A 14256-nucleotide genomic window follows, 5' to 3' on the forward strand; every position below is an offset into this window, starting at 1 on the left:
TGAAAGGCTCAAAAATGTGCTAGGAAATGAATACTAGAGTTGATATCTATTTCCTAGGTCTAGGGGTCTTTTTATAACCCCTAGAAAATCTTATCTAAGGCTGGAAGGTGCCTCCAGCAAGGCACCAAAGGAGAAAGCTTTATCCTTTGGCAATGGCTAAACTCAGCCTAGTTGAAGGTGCCTTCATACTGTTCATCGAAGGTGCCTTACAGCCATGGAAGGCGCCTTCCACAGTGAAGGTACGGAGGTGCCTCAAAGGCGCCTTCAACTCCCTTTAAAGGCGCCTCCAGCAGTATTTCCAGCCTTCTTTTTACTCTTCTGCTACTCTGATAACCTGGGTGATCGTGGTTATCTGGGATAGGACTCACCTGAACTCATTTTCTAACCTTCTCCTCGAGCAGGCTTCCGCTTTGACTTCTCGTCCCTCGGAATGTCGTGCACATCCTTGTCGTCTATCGGTGTACTCTTCTGCAGCACCTCGTCCCTCAAATACACCGAGCCCGTCGGCTCCCTTCCCGTGTCATCCTTTTCGCTTGTTGCATCTTCCACTCGACTTCTTGTGTTCCTAAGCTCCTGCACACTTAGATACAAGGATCAAACACAACAGGATCTAACTTAACCTGGTTGATCACATCAAACTACCACGGGTTCCAACATCTTCCCAATTTTCAGACAAGATCATATTGGCGTCATCTGTGGGAACGTAGCCTGCATCCGAAACACAAAGATGGAGGATGTTGGATAACTCAGCATGGTGACTTTGACAAAGGAGGAGTTGGATATGCTGATACAAGCCTGAGCGACAAAAATGGTGGAGCAACAATAGCAATAGGTGCTGGTCGAGTGCCAGGTACAAGAGCTCGCGGCCTCAACACGAGTCATTAAGCCGGATATGGAGATCGAGTGGATCATGTACCCATTCAGGGACAGAATAAGAAATCGACCGGCACATACGAAGACACGCCCAATGCGTCGATTCTCTTCCATCGAGCATTGTTTCACACTCCATTAGAGGAGCTAGGTTGAGAAGATAGGAAACGAGGATCCTCCTCGGATGACACACCCGTTCGAGACGTGTGGAAGGGGAAAGCACCAAGGAACGATGATTCACCCGAGCGGATCAATAAAAAATTCTCTCAGGGGATCTTGGACGACCCTCTGCCAAGACACTACACCCAACTAATGATCGAGGAGTACAATGGAATGACTGATCCAAAATACCACTTGGCCAAGTTTGATAACACGACAACACTTCATTAGTACACCGACGGAGTGAAGTGCCGAGTCTTCCTTTCTACCCTCTCCGAATCGGCGCAACGCTGGTTCAAGAGATTGCCGAACAGATCAATCCATAGCTTCAAAGATTTCCGAGTGGTGTTCTTACATCACTTTGCCAGCAGCTGACGCTACCAGAAGATGAGCGTTAATCTGTTCGCTTTGAAGTAGGGGCCCAAGAAGGCATTGAGTGCCTACATCAAGCACTTCAACCAGATGACCATGAATATGTTGGGGCAATTTCCCTAGGTCATGTTCGACCAGTTTGACTAAGCTTGAGTTGAGTCAAGCTTGAGTCGAGATTTGAGTTTTGATATTTGACAATATATAGAGATTGCTAGGGCAATCGTCCAGTTATGGACATGGTCAAAGGGTTGACCAGGTTGAGAAGAAGACAAGTCAAGTAGGTCAGGGATGGCAGGAGACTTGACTGGGTAAGTCCTAACTGGAGGTTAGGTAGTGGAGAAGTCCTAACTAGAGGTTAGGCAGTGGTGAAGTCCTAACTGGAGGTTAGGCAGTGGTGAAGTCCTAACTGGAGGTTAGGCAATGGGAAAGTCCTAACTGGAGGTTAGGCAAGAGAAAAGTCAAGTAGGTCAAGGTTGACAAGAGACTTAACTGGGAAAGTCCTAATTGGAGATTAGGCAAAGGTAAGTCTAACATGAAGGTTGGCAAGAGTGAAAATCCAAGTAAGTCAGTGTTGACCAGACTTGGTGGTGAAAGTCCTGGTGAGGAGCCAGGCAATTGGGAAGTCCAAGTGTGATCTTGACACAGGTTGTAAGTCCAAGCATGTGGTCTTGGCAAGGTAAATCCAAGTGTGATCTTGGCAAAGGAGAAAGTCCTGGTGAGGAGCTAGGCAATTAGAAAGTCCAAGTGTGATCTTGGCAAAGGTTGTAAGTCCAAGCATATGGTCTTGGCAAGGTAAGTCCTAGTGTGACTTGGCGAGGAGAACCCAACAACTAGGATGAGGCCGATGGAAGCTCCAGAAGGCAAGGCGTGAAGGATGGGGAGATATCAGAGGGACGCAAGGCTGATGGAGGAGGCTAGAAGGCTAGTTCGAGGTTGGTTGGGAGTAGCCGAATGCTAGGCGTGCAAACCCAACAGGTCACGGTTGACCGAGAGTTGGGTTTGGGAAGCTGGACTTGAGTTTGAGTCAAGTCCAAGGTGTTCAATCGATCGGGCGATCAATTGAACATGCTCCAATCAATCAGCCGATCGATTGGAGTGTGTTGCGATTGTTGGGATGACCCAATCGATCGATCGATCGATTGGGGTCAGGAAATCGCGAGCACGGAAGCTTTCCCAATCGATCGGGCATTGATTGGGAGCTGCCAATCGATCGGTCGATCGATTGGGCAGCAGAAGCTCTCACGCGGACGCGAGAGCACAGAAAGGCTCTGAATCGATCGGTCGATCGATTCAGGCAGTCCCAATCGATCGGTCGATCGATTGGGAAGTGACTGTTGCGCAGGTTGCAGGCAATGGACGACTGGGATTGCTAGGTGCTGACGTGGCAATCGATTGAGGATAGATTGGATCGATTGGGAGCGCTGTTTAAAACCTTGGAGGAGCATTTTCTCCGTAGTTTTTTGCGAGCTTCATCTGCGATTTGTGTGCGATCTTCATAGCGCTTTCTCCGACTTTCACTGCCAGTCTTGAAGGCACTTGGAGGGGCTTCTCCAAGGTTCAAGAGGCAACAACAAGCTACAAGTAAGCAAGAAGAAGTAGTGTTTTCATTTGTATCTTGTACTCTCTTCTTGTATTTTTGTGTGTGTTGTTGTGTGAGTTTGTACGAGGCTTCTCCACCTCCGGCTGCGACCGAGAAGGAGTGTTTCATAGTGGAGATAGCATGTCGTGTGTGGATCCTTGGATTAGTCACCTCTTTTTGAGGTGGATACCAAGTAAATCCTAGTAGTTAACGTTGTGTGTGTCTTGTGTTTATTTCCGCTGCACATCATCAAGACGAAGCAACCGATAAGCGCAACGAAACGCTATTCACCCCCCCTCTAGTGGACATCATGATCCCAACAATTGGTATTAGAGCGAGGTCGCTCTTCTATGGACTAACCGCCAAGAGAGCAAGAAGCTAGAGGAAGAAGAAGATGGACTTAGGAGGTCCACTTGGATGGGACATCCAGATTCCTCCGCCATACGACAAGGAAGACTTTGCCTTTTGGAGGAATCGGCTGGAGACATGGTTCCAAATGGAGTGGAACCAATGGATTGTCTTGAGTGACCCATTTGAAGCTCCTACGGACAAGAAGGGTAAATGCCTCTGACCTCGACATTGGACCGAAGAGCAACGAGAGCAATCGGAGGCAGACAAGGAGGTAACGAGAATTTTGCATAATTTACTACCTTCTAATATTTTGTTGAGTGTAGGTGAAACCACAAATGCAAGTGATCTTTGGAAAAAGAACATTACCTATCATGAAGACCCTATACAAGCCCAAGGAGTGGAAGAGCCCAAGGAGAAGGGTGCATTGGTCCAAGAAGAGAAGGACCAATTCGATGTTGACACGAGGTCAACATCTGAAGAAGATGAGGAAGAAAAGATGCAATCCAATGTTGACGAGAAGTCAACATTCGAGGAAGAAAAGGAAGAGGAGGAAGAGAAAGAGAAGGAAGAGGTGGAAGAGGAGAGATCTTCCACATCCTCAAGAGATGAAGAAGTGAAAGAGTCCACATCCTCAAGTGAAGAGGAAGAAATAGAAGATGATATCATCTCTACATTGCAAGAAAAATCAAATGGAGGATCGACCATCAACCCTACAAGCAAAGGTATAAAAATTTCAATTATTAAAGATAAAAATCATATCATTTGCTTTGAGTGTAGGGAGTATGGACACTACAAGATTAAATGCCCCAAATTGGCCAAGAAGAAGGGCCAAGTAGCAACAAAGGGAAAAGAAAAGCTCAAGGAAACCAACCCCACAATAAAGAGAAGCAAGGAGCACATTGTGTACTTCTCTTGCAATCAGAGAGGACATTACCGAAGTCAATGTCCTAAAGGGAAGAAGTCAACCAAGGTGATTAGAGGAAGCACAAATCTAGGGGGAGCTTCTAAAAGAAAACCCAAGGTAATCTTTAATAGTACAATTCCTTTTAGTCATGATAAAATACATGTTAGAAATAACACTTATCATTTTAATGCAAATTATCATGAAAGTAGGAAGCATGATAGTGTTAAGGGAAAATATATTCCTCCTCATGCTAGAACTACCACACCTAATGTTAGGAAGATAGACAATAATTTATGCAATAACTCTAAGGATTATAGATATATGCCTAAATATAGAAATGCTCATAAGGGTCAAGAAAAATCCAAATCTATGGATTTAATGACGGAGAACCAAGTCTTGAGATTAAGACTTGATAACTTAGAAAGAACCCTAGCAAAAATGGAAAATATACTTAAAGGTCAAAATGAGCTTAACCTAGGAAAGTCTAGATAAGAGCCATCCAATGGATATAGAGGTTTGGGATATAAACCTAAAGTCAAGAAGGATGTGACTTCCTTTCATAGAGTTCCATATAGCTATGGGACCAACCCTAGGTTTAGAGGTCAAGTCAAAGATACTAGGGAAGGAAGCCCTAAAGGTTCTTTTGGCAAGACCAATGTGACCAAGACTTCTAAGAAGTCTAACAAAGTCACAAAGAAGGTCACAAGGGAGGTCATCCCTAAAGTTGATCTAGTAAAGGTGACTAAGGCTCCAAAAGGCCTAATAAAGTCACAAAGAAGGTTACAAGGGAAGAAATCCCTAGAGTTGACCTAGTAGAAGTGACCAAGGCTTCTAAAAAGCCTAGAAAGGTCCTTAGGAAGGTATCTAGGGAAGTCATCCTTACTGAGTACCTAGAGCATCCAAGGAGCACCAATAGATTTTGGGTTCCTAGGAGCATATTTTCTACATCCTAGATGGGTTTAGAGAGTGTCAACTCCATTTGGAAATGTAGTTAACCCAACCTTGGGAAAGTTGACACTTGAGAGCATTTTCAAGGTTATTGTTAACCTTCAAAAATGAAAAGGATTATAGGGTTACTCTTTGAAAGAGTGATATATGTGCCAAAATTTGAAGAGTTGAACTCAATCTAAATTGATATACTTAAGAAAAGTATAAGAAAAATTGAGTTAGAATTTTGATACTTTCTTAAGGAATTAAGAGAAAACTCATGCTTTAATCAAATGTGATTAAGCCTTGAAGGGCAAAAAGGTGCCAAGTGTGAGGATTTGAAATTAGGTTAAATTGGCACACTTGAGAAGCAAAAGTAATTCCAAATTCGGAATTTGGCATTTTCTTATGGAATTAAGGGAAATGTATACCTTAATCCAAATGGTCATTCTTGGAAAGAGTAACATGTGCCAAATCTTAAGAAATTATGGTTGAATTAAATTGGCACAATTGGAAAAACATAAGAAATACTCAATTGAGATTTTGGTATTTTCTTAGGGCAATTAAAGGAAAATCAAGGTCCTAATGTAAGATAATTACTCCTTGGAAGAGTAAGTTGTGCCAAACTTTGAGGAATCACACTTAATGTAAGTTGGTACACTTGGAAAAAGGATACGAAATGGCTAGTTGAGATCTTAGTATGTTCTTAAGGAACTAAGAGCAAATCTAAATCTTAAGTCTCAACGGTTAATCCTTAAGAGGAGTAATTTGTGTCAAATTTTGAGGATTTGAACTTGATTTAAGTTGACACATTTAGGAAAGGATAAGAAATGTCAAGTTGGGGTTTTGACATTTTCTTAGAAGGTTAAAGGCAAATCTAAGCCTTAATTTAATTTTATTTACTCTTTAAAAGAGTAAAATGTGTCATATTTTGAGGAATTTGTTTAATTTAAAATGGCACAAATTTAGAAAGGGAAAAAGAAATGTAAAAATTGGGTTTGGCACATTCTTGATGAAATTGGGCAATCTAGGATTTAATTTTAAGGTTTAGCTAAGAATTAAGGATACTTAGATAGATTATCTAGGTATATTTTATTTATGCTAAAATGTCATGATTGTTTGCCCATCATATGTCATGATATAATATTTATTTTTGCATTCATGATTATTATGAAAAATATCAAAAATACCATGTCATGTCATACATACATCATGTAGCTATAGGAAATTTTCTTTTGAAAATTCTTTCTTTTTAATGTATGTCATAACATATCATGCATTATGTTAATTTCCTTGTAATTAAGGACAAATGTCAACAATTGTGGGCTTATGCCAAGTGACATCCTTGGTGGATGATCATGGTTCTCACAATGCCTAGATAGATATGCATGATCCCTTAAATTAGGGTAAAACCAAATGTACATCTCACAAAGAATCTTAAGGTGACTTGTATGTGTTTTAATACTCGTTAGATACAAGTGAGATGTTACGATGGTGAACAAAACTCAAGATGTTGATTTAGTACATCTTGTTGAGTTTTAGGTTCATCAAAACACATAGTTATGTGTCTTCCAATCATTGGGAAAGCTAATGTACAAGTCATGCACATTGAGCCTAAAGAACATGGTTGGATATTGGTTTTGAAAATAATTTTAAAATGCTTTTAGAAAACCTTGGTGAAGACTATCTTTTGATAGTGATCATCATTAAATAGTTAGACACAAACTTAAAGAAAACACTAAAGTTTTTACAAGTTTTTAAATTTGTGTCAATCTTTGAAAATAAGAACTATTTTCATAGAAAACTATTTTTCCTTGATAAAGTATACCCTAAATAATGTCTATATGAATTTTCATGATTTTTAGAATTTTTTAGAATTATTGGGGAGTTTCTGAATTTTGCTTAAATTGAATTTCAGGAAATCAGAAACCCAATCGATCAGTCGATCGATTGCGATGGGTTCGATCGATCAGCTGATCGATTGGGAAGCCATTCCCCGCAAACAGAAGGGTAGTGAATCGATCAGCCGATCGATTGACCCAGGCTGGATCGATCAGCGGATCGATTCAGAGGGTATTTCTACGAGCAGTAGCTTGCAGAATCGATCAATGGATCGATTTAAGTGATTTCAATCGATTGAGTCCCAACTTCAATTGATTGGGAAGTCTAATTTTCGCCTGAAAAGCCTAATTTTAGCACTTCAAGTCACTTTGAGTCCTGTTAACCATTCCAAACCCCTTTGGAATACATTTGTATACATTTAGGGGGAGTTTTCATGATGAAAACAAGTATGGATTGGTTAAGAGAAACCAAAGTGAAGTTTAGGATGAGGTTTAGTTTCAATTCTGAATTTTGGAACCTTAAAACTTCAAGTTTTGATTTTCAAGGGTCATTAACCATTCCTAGTCCTTTGGTATATACTTATATACATTTAGGGGGAGTTTTCATGATGAAAACAAGTATGGATTGGTTAAGATAGACTTAGGTGACATTTAGGTTGTGGTTTAGTTTCATTATTGAATTGTGAACCTCAAAACTTCGAATTTTGGTTTTCCTAATTATTTAGGAACCCCAAGTCATTGTTGGAGCAATGATAGAAGTTTGACCATGTTTTTAGGGGGAGTTACTCTTTGAAAACATAAAAATCCTTTCAAAGACCTTGGAAGGTGAGTTAAACCTTCGTGTTGGATAATACTCAGGGTCGAGTATTGGGGAGCAATGGAAGATTGGTTATCTTTATTGCTAGGATGATAAATGCTCTCGGATGAGCATTGTGTAGTAGATTACTGCTCAAGGAGGAGCATTGGATTAATGAAGGGGATCGGACCTTCATTCGTAAAGTGAAAAATGCTCTTGGATGAGCATTGAGAAGAAGATTACTGCTCAAGAGGGAGCATTGTCTACAATGAATGAGATTTTCATTGGGAAGTTAATGCATGCTCTGGGATGAGCATTTTGAAGTGAAGTAGAGCTCAAGGGGGAGCTTTGGCGGTAATGAAGAGTATGAGATCTTCATTGTGGGCTTGTTAACAACATATAAGGTTGTAAACAACGTAGAGGTAACTCTTATGGAGAAGAGTTTGTTTTCGGTTTTTGATGTGTGACAAAGGGGGAGAATGGAAGGTTAAGTTAGACCTTCATCCCAAGAAGAGGGAGTTTGCCCTCTAGGAAAGGGAGAGAATGAAGGAAATCTTCATTCATGCTTTGTAATGAAAGGGTTAAGACTATGAGATTTAGCCTTAGTATAAAGAAGAGGTTAAGGTTATGGGATTTAGCCTTAGAGTAAAGAAGAGGTTAAGACTATGAGATTTAGTCTTAGTGTAAAGAAGAGATAAGGCTATGAGATTTAGCCTTGGAGTAAAGAAGAGGTTAAGGTTATGAGATTTAGCCTTGGTGTAAAGAAGAGGTAAGACTATGGGATTTAGACTTGTGATAAAGAAGAGGTTAAGGTTATGGGATTTAGCCTTAGTGTAAAGAAGAAGTTAAGGATATGAGATTTAACCTAACTTAGTGGTATTGTCAAACATTAAAAAGGGGGAGATTGTTGGGGCAATTTCCCTAGGTCATGCTTGACCAGTTTAACTAAGCTTGAGTTGAGTCAAGCTTGAGTCGGGATTTGAGTTTTGATGTTTGACAATATATGGAGATTGCTAGGGCAATCGTCCAGTTATGGAGATGGTCAAAGGGTTTGCCAGGTTGAGAAGAAGACAAGTTAAGTAGGTCAGGGATGACAGGAGACTTGACTGGGTAAGTCCTAACTGGAGGTTAGGCGTCTGGAAGTCCTAACTGGAGGTTAGGCAGTGGAGAAGTCCTAACTGGAGGTTAGGCAGGGGAGAAGTCCTAACTGGAGATTAGGCAATGGGAAAGTCCTAACTGAAGGTTAGGCAAGAGAGAAGTCAAGTAGGTCAAGGTTGACAAGAGACTTGACTGGGAAAGTCCTAATTGGAGATTAGGCAAAGATAAGTCCAATAGGAAGGTTGGCAAGAGCGAAAATCCAAGTAGATTAGTGTTGACCAAACTTGGTGGTGAAAGTCCTGGTGAGGAGCCAGGCAATTGGGAAGTCCAAGTGTGATCTTAGCACAGGTTGTAAGTCCAAGCATGTGGTCTTGGCAAGGTATGTCCAAGTGTGATCTTGGCAAAGGAGAAAGTCCTGGTGAGGAGCTAGGCAATTGGAAAGTTCAAGTGTGATCTTGGCAAAAGTTGTAAGTCCAAGCATATGGTCTTGGCAAGGTAAGTCCTAGTGTGACTTGGCGATGAGAACCCGACAACTAGGATAAGGCCGATAAAAGCTCTAGAAGGTAAGGCGTGAAGGATGGGGAGATATCAGAGGGACGCAAGGCTGATGGAGGAGGCTAGAAGGCTAGTTCGAGGTTGGTCGGGAGTAGCCAAATGCTAGACATGCAAACCCAACAGGTCACGGTTGACCGAGAGTTGGGTTTGGGAAGATGGACTTGAGTTTGAGTCAAGTCCAGGGTGTTCAATCGATCGGGCGATCAATTGAACAGGCTCCAATCGATCAGCCAATCGATTGGAGTATGCTGTGATTGTTGGGATGACCCAATCGATCGACCGATCGATTGGGGTCAGGAAATCGCGAGCATGGAAGCTTTCCCAATCGATCGGGCGATCAATTAGGAGTTGTCAATCGATCGGTCGATCGATTGGGCAGCAGAAGCTCTTGCGCGGGCGCGAGAGCACAGAAAGGCTCTGAATCGATCGGTCGATCGATTCAGGCAGTCCCAATCGATCAATCGATCGAATGGGAAGTGACCGTTGCATAGGTTGCAGGCGATGGACGGCTGGGATTGCTGGGTGCTGACATGGCAATCGATTGAGGATGGATTGGATCGATTGGGAGCACTATTTAAAACATTGACGGAGCATTTTCTCTGTAGTTTTTTGCGAGCTTCATCTGCAATTTGTGTGCGATCTTCACAGCGCTTTCTCCGACTTTCACTGCCAGTCTTGAAGGCACTTGGAGGGGCTTTTCCAAGGTTCAAGAGGCAACAACAAGCTACAAGGAAGCAAGAAGAAGTTGTGTTTTCATTTGTATCTTGTACTCTCTTCTTGTATTTTTGTGTGTGTTGTTGTGTGAGTTTGTATGAGGCTTCTCCGCCTCCGGCTGCGATCGAGAATGAGTATTTCATAGTGGAGATAGCGTGTCATGTGTGGATCCTTGGATTAGTCACCTCTTCTTGAGGTGGATACCAAGTAAATCCTAGTTATTAGCGTTGTGTGTGTCTTGTGTTTATTTCCGCTACACATCATCAAGACGAAGCAACCGACAAGCGCAACGAAATGATATTCACCCCCCTCAAGCAGACATCACGGTCCCAACAGAATATTCCATCGGTCTCCTCTAAAATTTTGGTGAACACATTCGCTTAGGGGCTCACTGAAGGAGAGTTCTTCCGTTCACTCATCTGGAAGCCTTCGAAGGACTTCGACCACATGCTCAGGAGGGTCATGAAGTACATAAACGTGGAAGAGGCCCAAGGGTGAGAATAAAGGAGGCGTCCGCCGAGCCCACGGCAGCGCCTAAGTGGCGACCACCGAGCAACAATCAATCACCTAAGGGGCCCCGAGTGGGAGGAGCATAGCAACATCAGGAGCTCATAACATATGTCGTGCAACATGTGGCAGCCGGTCGCTCAAAAACTGCAAAAGGCAAGTCATGGACGTAATTATTTTGCTCCTTCCACCAGTCGACAACACACAACACGTGCAACTACTACGACCTGAGACCAATTGTGAGCAGACCGGCTCCACGGGGATGTCGCCATTGATCACCATCTCCTGATCGATGCCATGGGCGCCAACTAGGAGAAGGGATGAAGAAAGAACGACAGTCGAACCACGCCACCATCAACCTCAAAGAAGAAATAATGCAAGTCTGGTTCGAGCTTCCGCTGAACGGAACAGACCCTCGACTCGAGAGGAAGAAAATAGGAGCAATGCTACTCGGGGAGAGATTAGAATGATCAGCGATGGGTCGACCGAGGGTGATTCAAATCAAGTGAGGAAGTTGCATGCTCGGCGTCTAGAAATACATGCTGTTGGATACAGCAAGGAGAAGGTCGAGGGGTTTGATGGAGAGAGTGGAGATCCCTCACGACGACACCTTGATCATCCTAGCGGTAATAGTTAATTACACTATTCACCGAACCTTTGTTGATACAGGAAGCACAGTGAATATTATATTCAAGAAGGTATTCAACCAGCTGTAAATTGACCGAAGTGAGTTGCAGCCAATGACAACCTCACTCTACGGGTTTACAGTCAATGAAGTATTACCTATCGATCAGGCTCGATTGGCCATATCACTCGGAGAGGAGTCACTCAAGAGGACAAGGACCATAAACTTCATTGTGGTGGGCATGTTATCTGCCTACAATGTTATATTGGGTTGATCGAACTTTAACGAGTTCCGAACAGTGGTATCCACTTTCTTCCAGAAAATTAAGTTTCCAATGGACAACGAGGTGGGCGAAGTTAAAGGCAATCAACTGGCTGCTTAGCGATGCTACGTTGAGATGGAAAGTTCGAAGCAAGAGTCGCGAGGAAGATCCCGCACATGGAAGTAAACACCATCAGGGAAGAGCCTCCCTTGCTGGTCTATGAGGAAAAAGAGGAAATCCAGATCCATTCCAGTTCGTCAGAGGCCACTACCTTCATCGCCTCAGACCTGATAAAGGAGAAGAAGGCAGAGTTGGTCACTTGTCTTAGGAGAAATCACGATATGTTCGCCTGGTCAACCCATGAGCTCCCGGGCATCTCACCAAGTGTAACTCAGCACGAGCTTCACGTTCAACTGGATGCTCAGTCGGTGAACCAGTGAAAGAGGGACTTCAGTGCGGAGCAGAACCAGATCATCCAGGTAGAGATAGAAAAACTATTGGAAGCTGGTCATACCCATGAGGTTCAGTTTCTGAGCTGGCTCGCCAACGTCGTGCTAGTCTTTAAGTCAGGCAACAAATGACGAGTCTGCATTGACTTTCGTGATCTAAACAAGGCTTTCCTGAAGGACTTTTATCCCCTGCCCAGGATAGAGCAGATGGTGGACTCCATGGTGAGTTACGAGCTGATTTGAATGTTCGACACATACCAAGGTTACCACCAAGTGTTGCTCCCCCGAGAGAATCAAGAGAAGGTCAGCTTTATCACAGCCAATGGGACTTACTGTTACAATGTCATGTCGTTCAAATTGAAGAATGCCAGCACCGCCTACCAGAGACTGATGAACAAGGTGTTTCGATGGCAAATCAACCGTAACATGGAGGTATATGTCGATGACATATTAATAAAATCCTTCCGAGTTGCTGACCTTTGTGCAGACATCGAAGAAACTTACTAAACCCTGAAGGCGTATGGAATAAAGATGAACCCGAATAAGTGTCTATTCAGAGCAAAGAGTGGTCGCTTCCTCAAAAACATCGTCACCGAATGGGGAATCGAGGCAAATCCGAGCAAGGTGAAGGCATTACAAGACATGCTCCCTCCCCACAACTTAAAGGAGGCCCAACGGTTGACCGGACGGATTACTGCACTATCAACATTCATCTCCAAATCATCCGACCGAAGTCATCCATTCTTCAAGATATTGCACCGAGTAACTAAGTTCCAGTGGGACGCAGAATGAGACAAGGCGCTAAAAGAGCTCAAGAAATACCTTACCTCCTTACCTGTATTGGCCAAGCCCATCGCTGGCGAGCCACTATGGATTTACTTGTCATTCACCGAGTATGTGTTTAGCTCGGCGTTGGTGCGCTAGAACAGCTTTAAGCAATAACCTATATATTTTCTGAGTTATATATTAAAAGATGCAGAATCCCGTTACACCGGTCTTGAAAAATTGACTTACGCGCTAGTACTCGCTGCTCGGAGGCTTTGTCCATACTTCCTATCACATCCTATCGTCGTGATGACCAATAGAGACTTGGGAAGAGACCTCCTTAATGGAGAGGCATCCGAACAGCTGATCAAATGGACAACCGAGTTGAGCAAGTTCGACATACAATATCAAGCTCGGACGGTGATCAAGGCCTAGGCCTTAGCTGATTTCGTCACTAAGGTCCAGAACGCCGAGTCAGACGTAACTTGGAAAATATATGTAGACGGATCATCTACACGGCAAGGTAGCAGGATCAGCATCCTCTTGATTTCTCCACAGGAGGACAGGATGCAATTGTTCGTGCGGCTAGATTATCAGGCTACAAATAATGAAGCCGAGTACGAGGCCCTAATAGCCGACTTGCAGGTGGCTCGGCATGTTGGAGCTGTAAAAGTCCACATCAAACTCATATTCTCAGCTGGCCGCCCAGCAACTATTGGGGGCATTCAAAATAAACAGCTCCCCACTCAAGCTATATGCAAAAGCTTTCGAGAAGTTAAAGAGAAACTTCCCAGAAATTGTTATACAGAAGATCCCTCAATCAGACAACTAGGCCATAGACGAGCTGACTAAGTTAGCCAGTTCATTATTGTTGGAGATCTTGGATCTTGTATGTTTAGCTAGAAGGGGAGTTGAATAGTTGATGCCCCCAAATTGATAGTTTCCTACACATGTTAGTTTGCGCAGCGGAATACAAACACAAATACAAAAGCTAAAGACAAAGAAGAAACAAGCAAACCACTACACGTTGTTTAATGTGGTTCGAAGATAAAGCTCCTACTCTACGACTGTGCGTAAGGTGGACGATTCATATTCGTCGGTGGATTACTCCTCGGAAGACCACCAGCTAGCTTACATAGTTCCTTGTGGGTGGAGAAACCTTACCACAACTCTCACAAGAACTCTTGAGAAGCTAGAGCACTGGTAGATTACTAATAGGGGTTGACCACATCTATTTCATCAACCGTAACCAAACTTCCAAGCCTTGGTTATATAGGCCACAGGTTGGAAAACTCCGTCTACTAGTTGACTGATGAAACCACCAGTCGACTACCCTCTGTGGAAATTTAACCATTACAATCCAACGACTCGATACCAATCGACTGGTGAAACTACCAGTCGACTGCTTCACACTGGCCGAGTGAACAGAAACATTCTGTTCACTCCCAGTCGATTGCTATTTCCATCAGTTGACTGGTACCC

The sequence above is a fragment of the Zingiber officinale genome, chromosome 4A (assembly GCF_018446385.1).
Source record: "Zingiber officinale cultivar Zhangliang chromosome 4A, Zo_v1.1, whole genome shotgun sequence".
Classification (NCBI taxonomy): domain Eukaryota; kingdom Viridiplantae; phylum Streptophyta; class Magnoliopsida; order Zingiberales; family Zingiberaceae; genus Zingiber; species Zingiber officinale.